The sequence below is a fragment of the Phacochoerus africanus genome, chromosome 5 (genome assembly GCF_016906955.1).
Source record: "Phacochoerus africanus isolate WHEZ1 chromosome 5, ROS_Pafr_v1, whole genome shotgun sequence".
Lineage (NCBI taxonomy): Eukaryota > Metazoa > Chordata > Mammalia > Artiodactyla > Suidae > Phacochoerus > Phacochoerus africanus.
The window spans coordinates 84,035,269-84,049,866 of record NC_062548.1 but is presented as its reverse complement, the minus strand read 5'-3'; the positions used below and the strand labels follow the sequence as shown (position 1 = coordinate 84,049,866).

Here is a 14,598-nt window from a genome sequence, read left to right as displayed (position 1 = left end):
AAGAATCAGTACACGGGCATTTCAGTTTGTACACAATCTTACTATATGCACCCCAAATCTAAAACCTCATATAGTTGTTCCGGTGACTTTCCAGTTTCAAATTTGGAGGCCACTTTTCCTTAACAGGATATCAAGTACCAGTACCTTCAGATACTGATCTGCTGTTATATGTCCCACGAATTCACAAGTTAATATCATATACATGACATCCTCAAATCTTCCGTCGTTCACAACACATTAACAAAGTTACTAGGAAAACTGGACTACGAGACCAAAGATGTTACCGAGTGCACAAAACTCTGAGCCGGGGAGCCAAGATCAAGGAGTGGTTTGCCTTAGGAAACAATGCTACCAGAAACAACACGGGAAGAGAACTAAGTTAAAGTGTTCAAGACATTAAGTGAACAACTGATTTCCAAATTGCCATTTAGTATGTTTTGTGTTTTTTTATTTTTTATTATTATTTTTGCTTTTTAGGGCTGTACCGTCGGCATATGGAGGCTCCCAGGCTAGGGGTCTAATCAAAGCTACACCTGCCAGCCTACACCACAGTCACAGCAACGCCAGATCCGAGCTGTGTCTGAGACCTACACCGCAGCTCATGGCAATGCTGGATCATTAACCCACTGAGTGAGGCCGGGGCTTGAACCCGAAACCTCATTGTTCCTAGTCAGATTCATTTCCTGCTTTGTGTTATAGGATATAAAAGCTACCCCTTCAGCTACAGCTCCGATTCGACCCCTAGCCTGGGAAACTCCATATGCCGCAGGATCGGCCCAAAGAAATGGCAAAAAAAATAAAATAAAATAAAAAATAAAAAATAAATAAAATAAAAGATACCCCTTGAGTTCCCGCTGTGGCACAACAGGATCCATGGCATCTCTGCAGCGCCAGGACACAGGTTCAATCCTCAGCCCAGCATAGTGGGTTAATGGTTTTGGCATTGCCGCAGCTACAGCACAAGTTGCAACTGTGGCACAGATCTGATCCCTGGTCTGGGAACTCCCTATACTGTGGGCAGCCAAAAAAAAAGAAGGGGAAAAAAAGCTACCCCCATCTAGGGAACGTTAAGCTGACTCCCAAGACAATTGAAGCCTCCCATACTCACTATCCTATTATTTTCTGGTTGTACCAAAAAATAAACAACCAGCAAATTATTTCACCTCTTTTAAAAAAAGTGTGTATTACAAGGAGATCCTGCTGAATAGCATTGAGAACTTTGTCTAGATACTCATGTTGCAACAGAAGAAAGGGTGGGGGAAAAATGTAATTGTAATGTATACATGTAAGGATAACCTGACCCCCTTGCTGTACAGTGGGAAAAAAAAAAAAAAGTGTGTACACTTAAAATGTTTTGAGAGTTACTAAAAAGCCTTGCATTTGCAAAATAGTTGATAAAACTATTCCTTTGGATTGTACAAGAAAGGAACCAGGGATCACTGACAGGACCAGGCGTGAGGTGTTAATCAGACTTGGCTTCTTTCTCTCCTGCTTCATCAGAGACTGGGCTCTCCTCATTCTTAGTTTCTCTGTTTTCTGCAGGTAAATCTTTAGTCTCTTGATTAGCCACTTTGGCTTATTTTCCTGTTGCTCCTCTTTTATTTTTTGTTTGGTTTGCACTTTTTTTGTCTGAATATTTATCCATTCCTGCTGCCTTTTTTGGCTTTATTTCCACTTCTGCAGGAGCAGATTTAGATGACAGACTCACTCATCTCCTCTTGGGCTCCTCCTTCGCTGCCTCCTCAGCCGAGCTGACCTTCTTCTTGGGCATCATGATGCCAGGGCAGGTGTACCAAGAGCTTCGTGAAGCTGGCCTGCCTGGCTGCAGCTGCTACCCCCACCAGAGCTGCTGGAACTGGCAGATTTTTTTTTTTTTTAAATGGCCACACCTGGGCATATGGACGTTCCTAGGCTGAATCTGACCTACCCTGCAGCTTCAGCGATGCTGGATCCTTTAACCCACTGTGCCAGCCAGAGATTGAACCTGCACCTCCGTAGCAACCCGAGTGGCTGCAATTGGATTCTTAACCCACTTTGCCACAGCAGGAAATCCTATATTTTTAATAATATGGCAAACAATGTATTTTTCTACTTTATTCAAAGTCTGGGAATTTTTCATTGCTGGCAGATAAACCCCATAAATTACTCTTCTTTTTTTTGTCTTTTTTTTTTTTTTTTGCTATTTCTTTGGGCCGCTCTCGCGGCATGTGGAGGTTCCCAGGCTAGGGGTCGAATCGGAGCTGTAGCCACTGGCCTACGCCAGAGCCACAGCAACGCGGGATCCGAGGCTCGTCTGCAACCTACACCACAGCTCACGGCAACGTGGGATCTTTAATCCACTGAGCAAGGGCAGGGACCCAACCCGCAACCTCATGGTTCCTAGTCGGATTCGTTAACCTCTGCGCCACGACGGGAACGCCCATAAATTACTTTTCTAAGATGGAATTGGTTTATTTGGAGAGTGTTGCACTTAGAAAACTTGAAATTCAAAAATAGTTTTAACTTTGAATTAATTTTTGACTCACAGAAAAGCTGTAGAGCACGACTTGCTGTCGTGGCTCAGCGGTTAACGAACCTGACTAGTATCCACGAGGATGTGGGTTTAATCCCTGGCCTTGCTCACTGGGTTAAGGATCCAGTATGGCCATGAGCTGTGGTGTAGGTTGCAGACGAGGCTCGGATCTAAGTTGCTCTGGTTGTGGTGTAGGCTGGCAGCTACAGCTCTGATTCAACCCCTAGCCTGGGGAACCTCCATATGCCTTGGGTACAGCCCTAAAAAGACCAAAAAAAAAAAAAAAAGTTGTAGAGCAGAGAGTACCCGTATACCTCCACCCAGTTTTCCCCACTGTTAACGTTTTAACCCTAACTATAACCATAACCATAGATATCACAGTGAGATCAAAGTGCACATTGGATCAACCAACAATAGGAAATCAACATTGCTCTAATTCTATTATCTATACCACAGAACTTATTGGAATTTTACCAGTTTTTTCCACTAGTGTCCTCTGGGGTTCTATTCAAGGTCCCGCATCACATTTAGGGATTTTTTCCTTGGCCCTCTCCAGTCTATTCATTTCTAAACCTTCCCTTTCCTTTCATAGATTCAATACTTTTGAAGAGTACTCACTATTCATAGACTTCACTGTGGGCTTTGACATCCACACGATTAACATGGGGTTGTATTTCTTTGGCAAGAGTATCACAGAATCGATGTCTTGTCTTTTTCAGTGCATCATGTCATGGGCTCCTGAGTGTCCACATGTCCTCTTCCTGGAAATTTTAATCTCCTTCACTGGGATTCTGCTGTGTAAAACACTATCTTTCTCTTTGCAGTTAAGAAATATCTTGGAGGACATTTGTACATTTAAAAGTTTGTACAGGGAGTTCCTGTCGTGGCTTATTAACAGGTTAAGAACCCAGCCTAGTGTCTGTCAGGATGTGGGTTTGATCCCCGCCTTTGTTCAGCAGGTTAAGGATCCAGGATTGCCGTGAGCTGTGGCATAGGTCACAGAGGCAGCTCAGACCCCGAGTTGCTGTTGCTGTTGCTGTGGCTGTGGCCTAGGCTGGCAGCTGCAGCTCCAATTTGATCCCTAGCCTGGGAATTTCCCTATGTTGCAAGTGCGGCCATAAAAAGAAGAAAAAATAAATAAATAGGCCTAAAAAATAAGTAAAATTGCAAATTTAAAACAAACAAATAGGAGTTCCCATTGTGGTGCAGTGGTTAATGAATCCGACGAGGAACCATGAGGTTGCGAGTTCGATCCCTGGCCTTCCTCAGTGGGTTAAGGATCCAGCGTTACTGTGAGCTGTGGTGTAGGTCACAGACACTGCTCAGATCCCGCATTGCTGTGGCTCTGGCGTAGGCTGGTGGCTACAGCTCTGATTAGATCTCTAGCCTGGGAGCTTCCATATGCCGGGGGAGCGGCCCTAGAAAAGGCAAAAAGACAAAAAGATAAAAAAAAAAGAAAGAAAGGAAAAACAAACAAACAAATAACAGGTAATGCATGGAAAGGACTTATTTCTTTTTTTAGGGTGGCACCTGTGGCCAATGGAGATTCCCAGGCTAGGAGTTGAATTGGGGCTGTGGCTGCCGGCCTACACCACAGCCACAACAACACCAGATCTGAGATGTGTCTGCAACCTACACCATACCTCATGGCAATGCTGGATCCTTAACCCACTGAGCGAGGCCAGGGATTGAACCCACGTCGTCATGGATGCTAGTCAGTTTCGTTTCTGCTGAGCAACGTCGGGAACTCCTGGGAAGGAGTCTCGCGTGTAACAGGTGCTCAGTGATATAGCTGTTGCTTTCTTCATCACCACTATTACTGTTTGTCCCACTTCTGTCCCCTGTTTGCCTCTGGTGCTGGTTACCTCTACCATTCTCTTCATCATCCTCTGCATTTCCCACCCATCCCACCTGCACTAGTCACTTCCTCACACTGGGGATGGCTGTCTCACTTAAATATCTGCAGCCTCAAGAAGGGCACAGAAAAGCTGGTTGCATCTCAGCACATGGAGATCAGAGTGGAGCCAGAGCCTTCTGTTTCTCCAGCTCGAGGAGGAAGCTGTGCTAGCAGGAGGGGCACTCACCTGTCTTTGAGGGATGTGCTTACTTTAGAGGTGACCTGGGTTGAGGGGGCCCTGCTGGCCCGTATTCCTCATGATGAAAGTCTGGACCAGACCCCCAGGGCCCATGGTCACACTCCTTGTGGACCTGGAGGAACAGGATGAAAGAGAGCCCATCTGGATGAGGCCTTAAAGCAGGAATGAGCAGAGGTGGATTCCTCCTCTAGAAGGTAGTAGAGTTTTCTCCAGCGAAGTGGTGGGTTGTGACACTGAGCCTCCTTCAGGGGTCACACCAGAGAGGAAGAGTCAGGTCAGGGGTCGGGGGAACACCCGGCCCTCTCTCTCTATCCTGGGCACTGGGCAAGGATGCCCAAGTTAAAGCAGCCCTGGATCCGATTAGCTGGGAGCAGGGGCTTGTTGGCCATGGTCAGGAGATGCCGGTGTGCTTGAGGACGCCTGCTACGAATTGCTTTCCAGGAGGTTCCTTGTTCTTTTAGCATACAGGCTTTATTTACAGGATGGCTTTTCTTGGCAGCCATCTCAGCCTCCCAGACTCTTCCCCTGCCTCAGAGCATTTGGGCTCTATTTTTACCCAGAGCTGAAGTTTCCCATGTTTGAAAATAGCTGCCATGCACAAGACTGTTGTAGCTGCTGTTTTGCCTGCAGCACGCTTTCCTCCGTTCTCTCCTTCTGGAGGCAGACGGAGCCCCAGGACTCAGAACCAGAGGGATGGGCACCAGGGCGCTCCTCCTCCTCGGGGCTGATGAAGGTACCCGGCCAGCTCCCTGACTCTGCAGGAAGCTTCCCACCGGCAGAAGAAGAGAATGAGGCACCCTGGGTGGAAGCAGGAAGCGGGTGGCGAGAGCAGTGGTGACACCAAGGAGCCTTTGAGCCCTGAGCCCATGTCCACAGCTGGCCTTCGCGGCTGTGTGAGCCAACACCTCCCCCTTCCTCTCAATCTCGCTAGAGTTGGGTTTCTTGGTCCTGGCTGATACCATGAAGCCTAGTTCCTTCCCTGAGTTCTAGTTTGAGTCCAGCTGTGGGTGCCTCCAGGTTCCTCACCAAGGCACCAGATTTTAAATTGGTTGCTCCTGAGAGTCAACTGGGGGTGGGAGCTGATCTGCTTGTCTTAGGCCCAAGAGTCTGGATGGAAAGATTCAGGAAGCAGGCAGCAGTGAATATCTTTCTTTTCTCCCAGGGTATGTTCAGTGCAGGTCTGGAGATCCCTAGAGAAGAGGGTTTACAGCTTATTTTTCAGGGTCAAGTTTATAGGCCTGGTTTATAAGTGTTAGCTCTGGTGACATGTGAAGAGCCAAAAAAAGAAAAGGAAGAAGCGGAGTTGCCATCGTGGCTCTGTGGTTAACGAATCCGACTAGCATCCATGAGATTGCGGGTTCGATCCCTGGCCTTGCTCAGTGGGTTAAGGATCCAGCGTTGTCCTGAGCTGTGGTGTAGGTCACAGACGAGGCTCGGATCCAGCGTTGCTGTGGCTCTGGTGTACGACAGCAGCTACAGCTCTGATTCAACCCCTAGCCTGGGAACCTCCGTATGCCACAGGAGAGGCCCTAGAAAAGGCAAAAAGACAAAAAAAAAAAAAGGAAGAGGCAAGTGCATGTGGGCATGTGAGCTCAAGTGGGTACAACTTAGTTCCTTGGGAGGAGAAGGTGCTGGTGGGTGAGGAGAAGACGGGGGAGGGAGGGAGGGAGGAGCTGAGCAGAGTCTACAGCCATGTGGCGGGGGGGCCGGGTCTCAGTTAGGGGTGGGCTAACACAGCCTGGCCTAGCTGGAGGGGAAGTGGGTTGGACACTTATTAGAAAGTTCTGCCCTCCTAGCTGCCCAGGGTCCTCCTGGCCCAAGCAAGCTGGGGCCCGGCAGCACGCAGCTGCTCAAGTTGGAACATCCCCTGAAATGACGTGATCGTTTCAGAAGACACGCTTGGTGTTGGAGGTGAGACCTCGGGGCCTTGCTGGAGGGAGAGTTAGGGGTCTGGCTGTATGGGAAGCACCCTGGCTACAGCGGGGAGGTTCAGTGTGTCTGTGCAGTGTGATCTGCTGAGCCAGTCCTGGTTTCCTTCTTCAGTTCACAGATGAGGGGAGTGAGGCTTAAGAAGTTATGTCAACCCACGTTCACACAGCTAGCAAGGCGGGAGCCAGGACGTCTATGTGGGATGTCCAGCTCCAAAGTGTAGGGGCTTTACCTCGCCGTGGGACTGTCTCCCTGGACCTTCCAGAGGAGGATGCATAAGGCTGTCACCGTCCCAGGAGGTGCCACCAGTGCTGTGGCATCTCTGCCCAGGTCCCCAGTTATGAGCTTGTATTTGTCCTTTGATCTGCTATCTAGAAAATTTCTCCCCCATTAGCCACCACACTCAGGTTTTGTCATCTGAGAGTCTGACCCCAGCCCCACCCAGGTGCCTCACTGTGCAGAGACAGCCTGGTGTTCTGTGCACAAACCCACAATGCGTGTTAAATGAAGATGTGTAGCCACTGAGAAAATATGTTAGTAGGTGAGAAAACTGAGGTTCCTGGAGCGTGTGACCTCTTCATTTCAAATTGGCCGTGAAAGTAATGCAGGTTAGAGGTTGCCCAGGGCTTGGAGGTGACGGAGGAAAGTGGGGGTGACTATTGAGGGCTTCTTTTTGGAGTGATGAAAATGATTTAAAATTCATTACGGCGATAGTTGCATAACTCTGAATTTATTAAAAACCATTGATTCTACACTTAAAAAGGGGAATTGTGTGGTATGCGAGTTATAGTGCAACAAAGTTGCTACTGAAAAGAATTAAATTTCACCAAATTTAAGGGGGAGAAAAAAGGTAAGGCAGGGTCTCAATTCCAAGTTTTGCACAAAACAGACCAAATCAATCAATTCTGCTTCCCCCAGTACCAGTAATAGACACATCAGGCTTCATGAAGATAACTGCTCACTGAAGGTGTCCTTTTAATGCTTCTCCGCCAGTTGTCCACACTTCCTTCCCATTCTGGAGACAAAATAAAGGCCTAAGGCCTCTTCTGATGCTGGAACTCTATCTTTCTGATTCCATGATGCGGTGAGACCCCTGCCTGGCCATGAGCTGGTTGCTTGGAGTCAGGGGTGCTGTCCGGACTGCGGGCTGCCATTCTCTCGGCCCAGTCACTTTGCTGCCCTCTCGTGTGTCACTCTGTTAGACAAGGGCCTCACCCAGGATGAGGCCAGTTCTGTCTCGGTGCCTGAGTCCCTGCTGCCTGCTGTCTTATTCCCCCACTCAGTTGTCCTCAAAGCCCTGGGTTCTTCGCCAGCATGTTGTCTTCCCCCCGTAGCCATGGGGCAGGGTGGTCTGTCCTAATCACCTCTGTGCTCGCCCAGGACAGCAGCTCAGGAGGTGGTCATCGAATGATGAAGATGTGAACATAGAAATAGATGTTGAAGGAAGATGTGTGTGAGTGCACAGCGAGTTTCTGATTTCCAGAGCATTTTCCCAAGATTTTGTTCTAACCAGTTTGGCTGGTTTAATTTGAATTTAGTCTTTGTTTTCTTCTGCTCAGTTTTCATGTGAAAGTAGATGAAAAATTCCATGAGGGCAGGTATCTGTTGTGTTTACCCATAATAGGAGCTCAATAGAGAGGTGTTGGAGTTCCCGTTGTGGCTCAGTGGGTAATGAACCCGACTAGCATCCAGGAGGACATGGATTCGATCCCTGGCCTCAATCAGTGGATTAAGGATCTGGCATTGCTGTGAGCTGTGGTGTAGGTCACAGATGCGGCTTGAATCCCGTGTTGCTGTGGCTGTGGTGTAGGCCAGCAGCTGCAGCTCTGATTTCACCCCTAGCCTGGGAGCCTCCATATGCCGCGGGTACGGCCCAAAAAAGCAAAAAAAGAAAGGAAGGAAGGAAGAAAGAAAGAAAGTTAGTTGTTGAATGGATGAATAGATGAACATGGTAATATTTGTTGAAGGGAGAAAAGGTAGTGTGAGGAGTTCCCGTTGTGGCTTAGCAGAAACCGATCTGACTAGCATCCATGAGGACGCAGGTTCGATTCCTGGCCTGTTCAGTGGGTTAAGGATCCAATGTTGCCATGGCTGTTGTGTAGGCCAGTGGCTACAGCTCCAATTCAACTCCTAGCCTGGAAACCTCCATGTGCCGTGGGTGCCGCCCCAAAAAGACAAAAAAAAAGAAAAAAAAATAGTATGACAATGAAAAGGTCTCCAGAGAGGAAAGGAAGAAAGAGCAGAGAAGTGTTTGTTCCACCTAATTGCTAACTCTTCATTTTATTTTATTTTATTTTTTTAGGAGTTGTCCCCTGAATTTTTTTCAGTTTTATTGTAATATAATCCACTTACAGCACTGTAAAAGTTTAACATGAACAACATGGTAATTCGACTTATCTATACCATGAAATGATTACCACAGTCAGTTTAGTGAATATCCATCACCTTGTATATATATACACAAAACCAAAGAAAAAGAAAAAACATTTTTTCCTTATGGTGAAAACTCTTAGGATTTACTCTCTTGACAACTTTTCTGTACAACACATGGTGGTGTTAATTGTAAAAATCATGTTGTACCTTTACATCCCTAGTACTTACTTCTCTTATAGTTGGAAGTTTCTGTCTTTGGACCACTTTCATCCAATTTCCTCCTCTCCTGCACCCTGCCTCTGGTGACCCCAAATCTGATCTCTTTCTCTCCTAAGTTCAGTGGTTTTTTTGAAGGGTAACTGACCGACGACACTATGTTTGTTCCTAGGGCACAGTAATTTGATTTTTTCTGTACATAAGTAATTTGATTTTTTCTGTACATAAGTAATTTGATTTTTTTGTGTACATAAGTCTAGTTACCATTTCTTTCCGTACAAATGCATCCTGAAAAAGAAAAATGGAGGAGTTCCCGTCGTGGCGCAGTGGTTAACGAATCCGACTAGGAACCACGAGGTTGCGGGTTCGATCCCTGCCCTTGTAAACGATCCGGCATTGCCGTGAGCTGTGGTGTAGGTCGCAGATGCGGCTCGGATCCTGCGTTGCTGTGGCTCTGGCGTAGTCTGGTAGCTACAGCTCTGATTCGACCCCTAGCCTGGGAACCTCCATATGCCGTGGGAGTGGCCCAAGAAATGGCAAAAAGACAAAAAAAAAAAAAGAAAAATGGAGCTGGAGGAATCAGGTTCCCGGACTTCAGACAATACTCAATCGACAGATTCAATGCAATCCCTATCAAATTACCAAGGACATTTTTCACAGAACTCGAACAAAATTTTTTTTTTTTTGTCTTTTGCTGTTGTTGTTGTTGTTGTTGTTGTTGTTGCTATTTCTTGGGCCGCTCCCGCGGCATATGGAGGTTCCCAGGCTAGGGGTTGAATCGGAGCTGTAGCCACCAGCCTACGCCAGAGCCACAGCAACTCGGGCTCCGAGCCGCGTCTGCAACCTACACCACAGCTCATGGCAATGCCGGATTGTTAACCCACTGAGCAAGGGCAGGGATCGAACCCGCAACCTCATGGTTCCTAGTCGGATTCGTTAACCACTGCGCCACGATGGGAACTCTCGAACAAAATATTTTAATGTTTGTTTGGAAGCACAGAAGACCCAGAATAGTCAAAGACATCCTGAAAGATATTATCATTGTTATTATTATTGTTATTATTATTATTATTATTATTTTGGCCATGCCCATAGCATGCATAAGTTTCTAGGCCAGGTATTGAACCTGAGCCACAGCAGCGACCCGAACCACTGCAGGGACAATGCCTGATCTTGAGCCACAAGAGAACTCCTCACCTTATTATTGACTGTACTCCCCACACTGTACATTTCATCCCCGTGACTCTTTTTTTTGTAACTGGAAGTTTGTACCTCTTAGTCCCCCTTGTCTATTTTCTCTCATTCCCTGCCTCTTCCTCTAGCTAACTCTTTAGTTTTTCCTTTCTTTATGTCCTATCCTGACTCCCTACATGGACCCAAACTGCCGATGCAAGAATAATCCGAGGGGGTTCCCTTAGTGGCTCAGCAGTTAACAAACCCGACTAGCATCCATGGCCTTGCTCAGTGGGTTAAGAATCTGGTGTTGCCGTGAACTGTGGTGTAGGTAGCAGATGTGGCTCAGATCCTGCATTGCTGTGGCTGTGGTGTAGGCCGGCAGTGCATTGCTCTGATTTGACCCCTAGCCTGGGAACTTTCATATACCGCAGGTGTGGCCCTAAAAAGCAAAAAAAAAAAAAAGAATAACCTGAGGATAGTAAATACCTGGCCACAGGTACTTGTCAATTAACTCAAAGACTACCTGGATTACTTCCTGCCCATTCCTCCAACTCCCACTTACCTCTGCTCTCAGCTTTCATAGCTGTCCTAATCCTGCTTTATGACTTATTTTGAGACCTGAATCTCAGCTCAAGACATTTGACTGGAAATTGGCATTCAGTCTCCAGCCCTGGAGTTCCCACTGTGGCTCAGGTGCAGCCATCAAAAGGAAAAGAATCCAACAGAGTATCTGTGAGGATGTAGGTTCAATCCCTGGGGTAAGGATCTGGCGTTGCAGCATAGGTCTCAGACGTGGCTTGGATCTGGTGTTGCTATGGCGGTGGTTTAGGCTGGCAGCTGCAGCTCTGATTCCACTCCTAGCCTGGGAACTTCCATATGCCACGGGTGCAGCCATAAAAAGGGAAAAAAAAAATCTCCAGTCCTGTCTATGGCCACAGTGGATGAGACACTCCCAATTCCTGCCCCACTCTGCAGGCCAGCCAACCAGGTTGTGTCCTGCCCAGTGTTCCTACCAATGGAGGGAGATAGGAAATTAATCTAGAGATTAGCTTCTTTTGGGAGGAGCCTCCAAGTGTCTAAACTTAGTGACATGCTTCTAACCAGCGGAATACAGCAAAGATGCTGAGAGGTCACTTTCATGGTTAGGTTATAAGTGATTTCCTGTTAGCCTACTCTCTCTTTTGTTGTCACTTTGGAAAAGCCTATGTGGCAAGGAATTGAGAAGGGCCTCTGGCCATCTGCAAACCAGGAAATGAGGCCATTAGTCTAACAGCTCTTAAGGAAGTGAATCCTGCCAACAACCATGCGAATGGGCTCAGAAGCTGCTCCTTCCCCAGTTGAGTGTCCAGATGAGACTGCGGACCTAAGACCAGCACACCTCGGCTGCAGCCTTGTGAGAGACCAGAAGCGAGGGCCGGACTCAGCTGTGCCTAAGTGTCTGACCCTCAGAAACTGTGAGATAATAAATGCATGTGAAAGCGCTAGGATTTGATGAACTTGTTACTCAACAGAGATCACTAATACATTTCGAATGCATTTTGGTTTAGGCTCTCCAGCAAGGGATACATTTACTGTAAAGCTAGTGAAGTTGAAGTGTCTGGGTTCCTCATTTGCATAATCTCTGTGCACAGCCCTGGGAGAGTCCCTAGCCGTGTGTTCACAGTCAGGTGTTGCAGAAAAGTTTACAAAAAGCATTATAACTGCAATCAGTTAGGGCTGGTGTTTCATACTGCCTCAGCTTTCCCTCCCTCGTACTTCCTCTTGAGTCGGGTGGTGTGGCCATCGGTGGGGACACTGGAGGATTTGACTTAGGGGAATTTGACTTGGAGCTACGTTTCGTGGGACTTGGAGGCGTCCAGGCATGTGGCTTGCAGTGGCTTCTGTGTAGAGTCGTTTGTTGCCAGCAAAGTTTCCCAGGCTGGTACCTTGACAGAGTTGGGATTCAATCTGAGGTTCATCTCATGGATTTAACACTAGACTGAGTTGATTTTCACATTCTTGGTGCTTCATCAATGGCTTTGGTTCCTTAACTCAAAGGCGGCATGAGTGTCTACCTTCAGATAGTTGCTAGAGCTGGTACTATTTTCCATCTTCCGCTGGTCTAACACCCTGGCCTTATCACCCACTGACACTAGCCTTGGGCCATTTACATGACCCACAGAACTTCTCTCTTTGCTAGGCCTGCCTGTGCTCATACCTCTCCCTCAGCCTGAAATGACTTCTCCTAAGCCCATCTCTGTAGAAACTTCCTAAGCTTTTGCTGTCTTGATATGAAATACTGACATAACATAAAACTCATAATGAGCCACTAGGAGGATATTGGTGGAAAAATGGAGCCTGAGTGTAGTCAAGCCAAGAAGAAGATGAGTCACTGAACAAGAAACTTGAAAGTCTCTGAAATTAGATACGGCTCCTATATAAAAGGAACTTGATCGTTCCCCACATGTGGGAAAAATTCTAAGGACATGCGTGACATTACAAATAATGAATTGTGAAGCTGAAAGAGACTTTCTAAACCATCAATGAAAAGCAAGTTTCGATCAAATATGCTAGAAGAAAGACTGAATTATCCTTCTGTTCTCCCTGTAAAAAAATCATTTCATGGAATTGTTGTTCTATAAAGTATAATCAGAGTGTACAGAACAAAAAGTATAGGGAAAAAGTATTATACAGCTTTATACAATTTTTAATTTTTTGCAGTTTTCTTCTTTATTTTAAGAAAAAAGTTTTGCATGTATTTGGAGTTTTGTGTTCTTTCTGCTAAGAGGGTCACAAAGTTGTATCAGCTGCAGGGTCCACAAAGCCTGGATCTGTTCCTGTTCCCATCAAGTAGGAGAGAAAATTCCTTGATGCAGCCATTGGATCCCTTCTTCCTATTTCCCCCCCTCTGAGTCCAGCTGTACCTTGCATTTCCTTAAAAGGGCAATTAAATAAATAAATTTAATTCAACTAAAAATGCTTTGGTTTTGAGGAGAGTAGACAGAGGGAACAAGTGGTTAAACATGTCTTTTGTCTGAAAGGTGGTTGGATGGAGGAGCAATGAGAGAAATTCTCTGTAAACTGGGAAGATGGCAGAATTAGAATCTCTGATTCTGAGAAGTTATATTCTGAGATGCTTCAGTTAATTGTGAGACACACTTTTTTTTTCTTTTTTTTGGTCTTTTTAGGGCTGCACCCACAGCATACGGAGGTTCCCAGGCTAGGGGTTGAATCAGAGCTACAGCCTACGCCACAGCCACAGCAACGCCAGATCCGAGCCATGTCTGTGACGTACACCACAGCTCATGGCAACGCCAGATCCTTAACCCACTGAGTGAGGCCAGGGATCAGACCTGCATCCTCACGGATACTAGTTGGGTTCATTAGCCACTGAACCATGATGGGAACTCTGAGAAACACCTTTCTAATAGTTGACCTTACATCGAGGACCTGGCCTGGGCAGGTGGGCAGTTTCCATGACACCCAAAAATCTCCCGTTTTTAACACCAGGATGCTGAGGGTGACAGGCCTGACCAAGAGAAGCTGGTACCTGGAGATTGGACTTGGCTTTGGGGCAGGGTGGGGCCTGAGGGGCACAGACCCTATTGTAAATCTAGTCCAACAGGTGAATCCTGGGCCCATGAGTGGTAACAAGGGACTTTGTTAGCAGTGGCGGAGGCAAATTTGGAACTTTGGAAGAATAGGAATCTGGTGTGCGAAGTGTGGGAAGGGCTGAATGGATCAGTAGGACAGATATGGGGCTCCAGGCAAATCAGAAGGCCGGCCTGGGCGTGGGGATAGTGCTGAAAGTCAGTCCAATCCCAGTCGCTGAGGGAACCTGGTTAGAGGGAATGCCCTGGTTCAAGACCAGCTTACGGGCCTGACTTGTGATCTTGGCAGTAAAAGCCCTGCTGATACTTTGGAGGCTTTCCAGTTCTTTGCTTCCTGTCAGCTCCATGCATGAGTAGTGAATGAGTAACTGCAGTGAAATGTCTCATCATATCTCATTAAATATACCTTAAAATTTTGTCATCTCATTTACTGGGTGATCTACTCAGCAGTTATCTTTCCTTAACATAAGGGCAGCTACTTGAGACCATCAAAAACAATAGACTTAAGAGGAAGCAGTGTCCTTAATCTGATCTTGGTCATTATGCCAGCCATCAGGCTGCTCCTGCTTCTGTGCTAGCTGAGCAATCTCAAAAGGAAGCTCTTGAGAAAGGCTTGGGGCCCCAGTCATTTCCTGACTCCCAGTCCCAAGGCAGATTGCAGATCACTCTCTTAACATCTCAAAAGATAATCAACCATTGAAGCAAA

At 46.8% G+C, this 14,598-nt stretch overlaps 1 pseudogene; it reads right to left on the bottom strand.

The window, feature by feature from the left end:
* Positions 1-1,462: 1,462 nt before the first annotated feature.
* Positions 1,463-1,771, bottom strand: LOC125126833 (non-histone chromosomal protein HMG-14-like; annotated as a pseudogene).
* Positions 1,772-14,598: the final 12,827 nt, after the last annotated feature.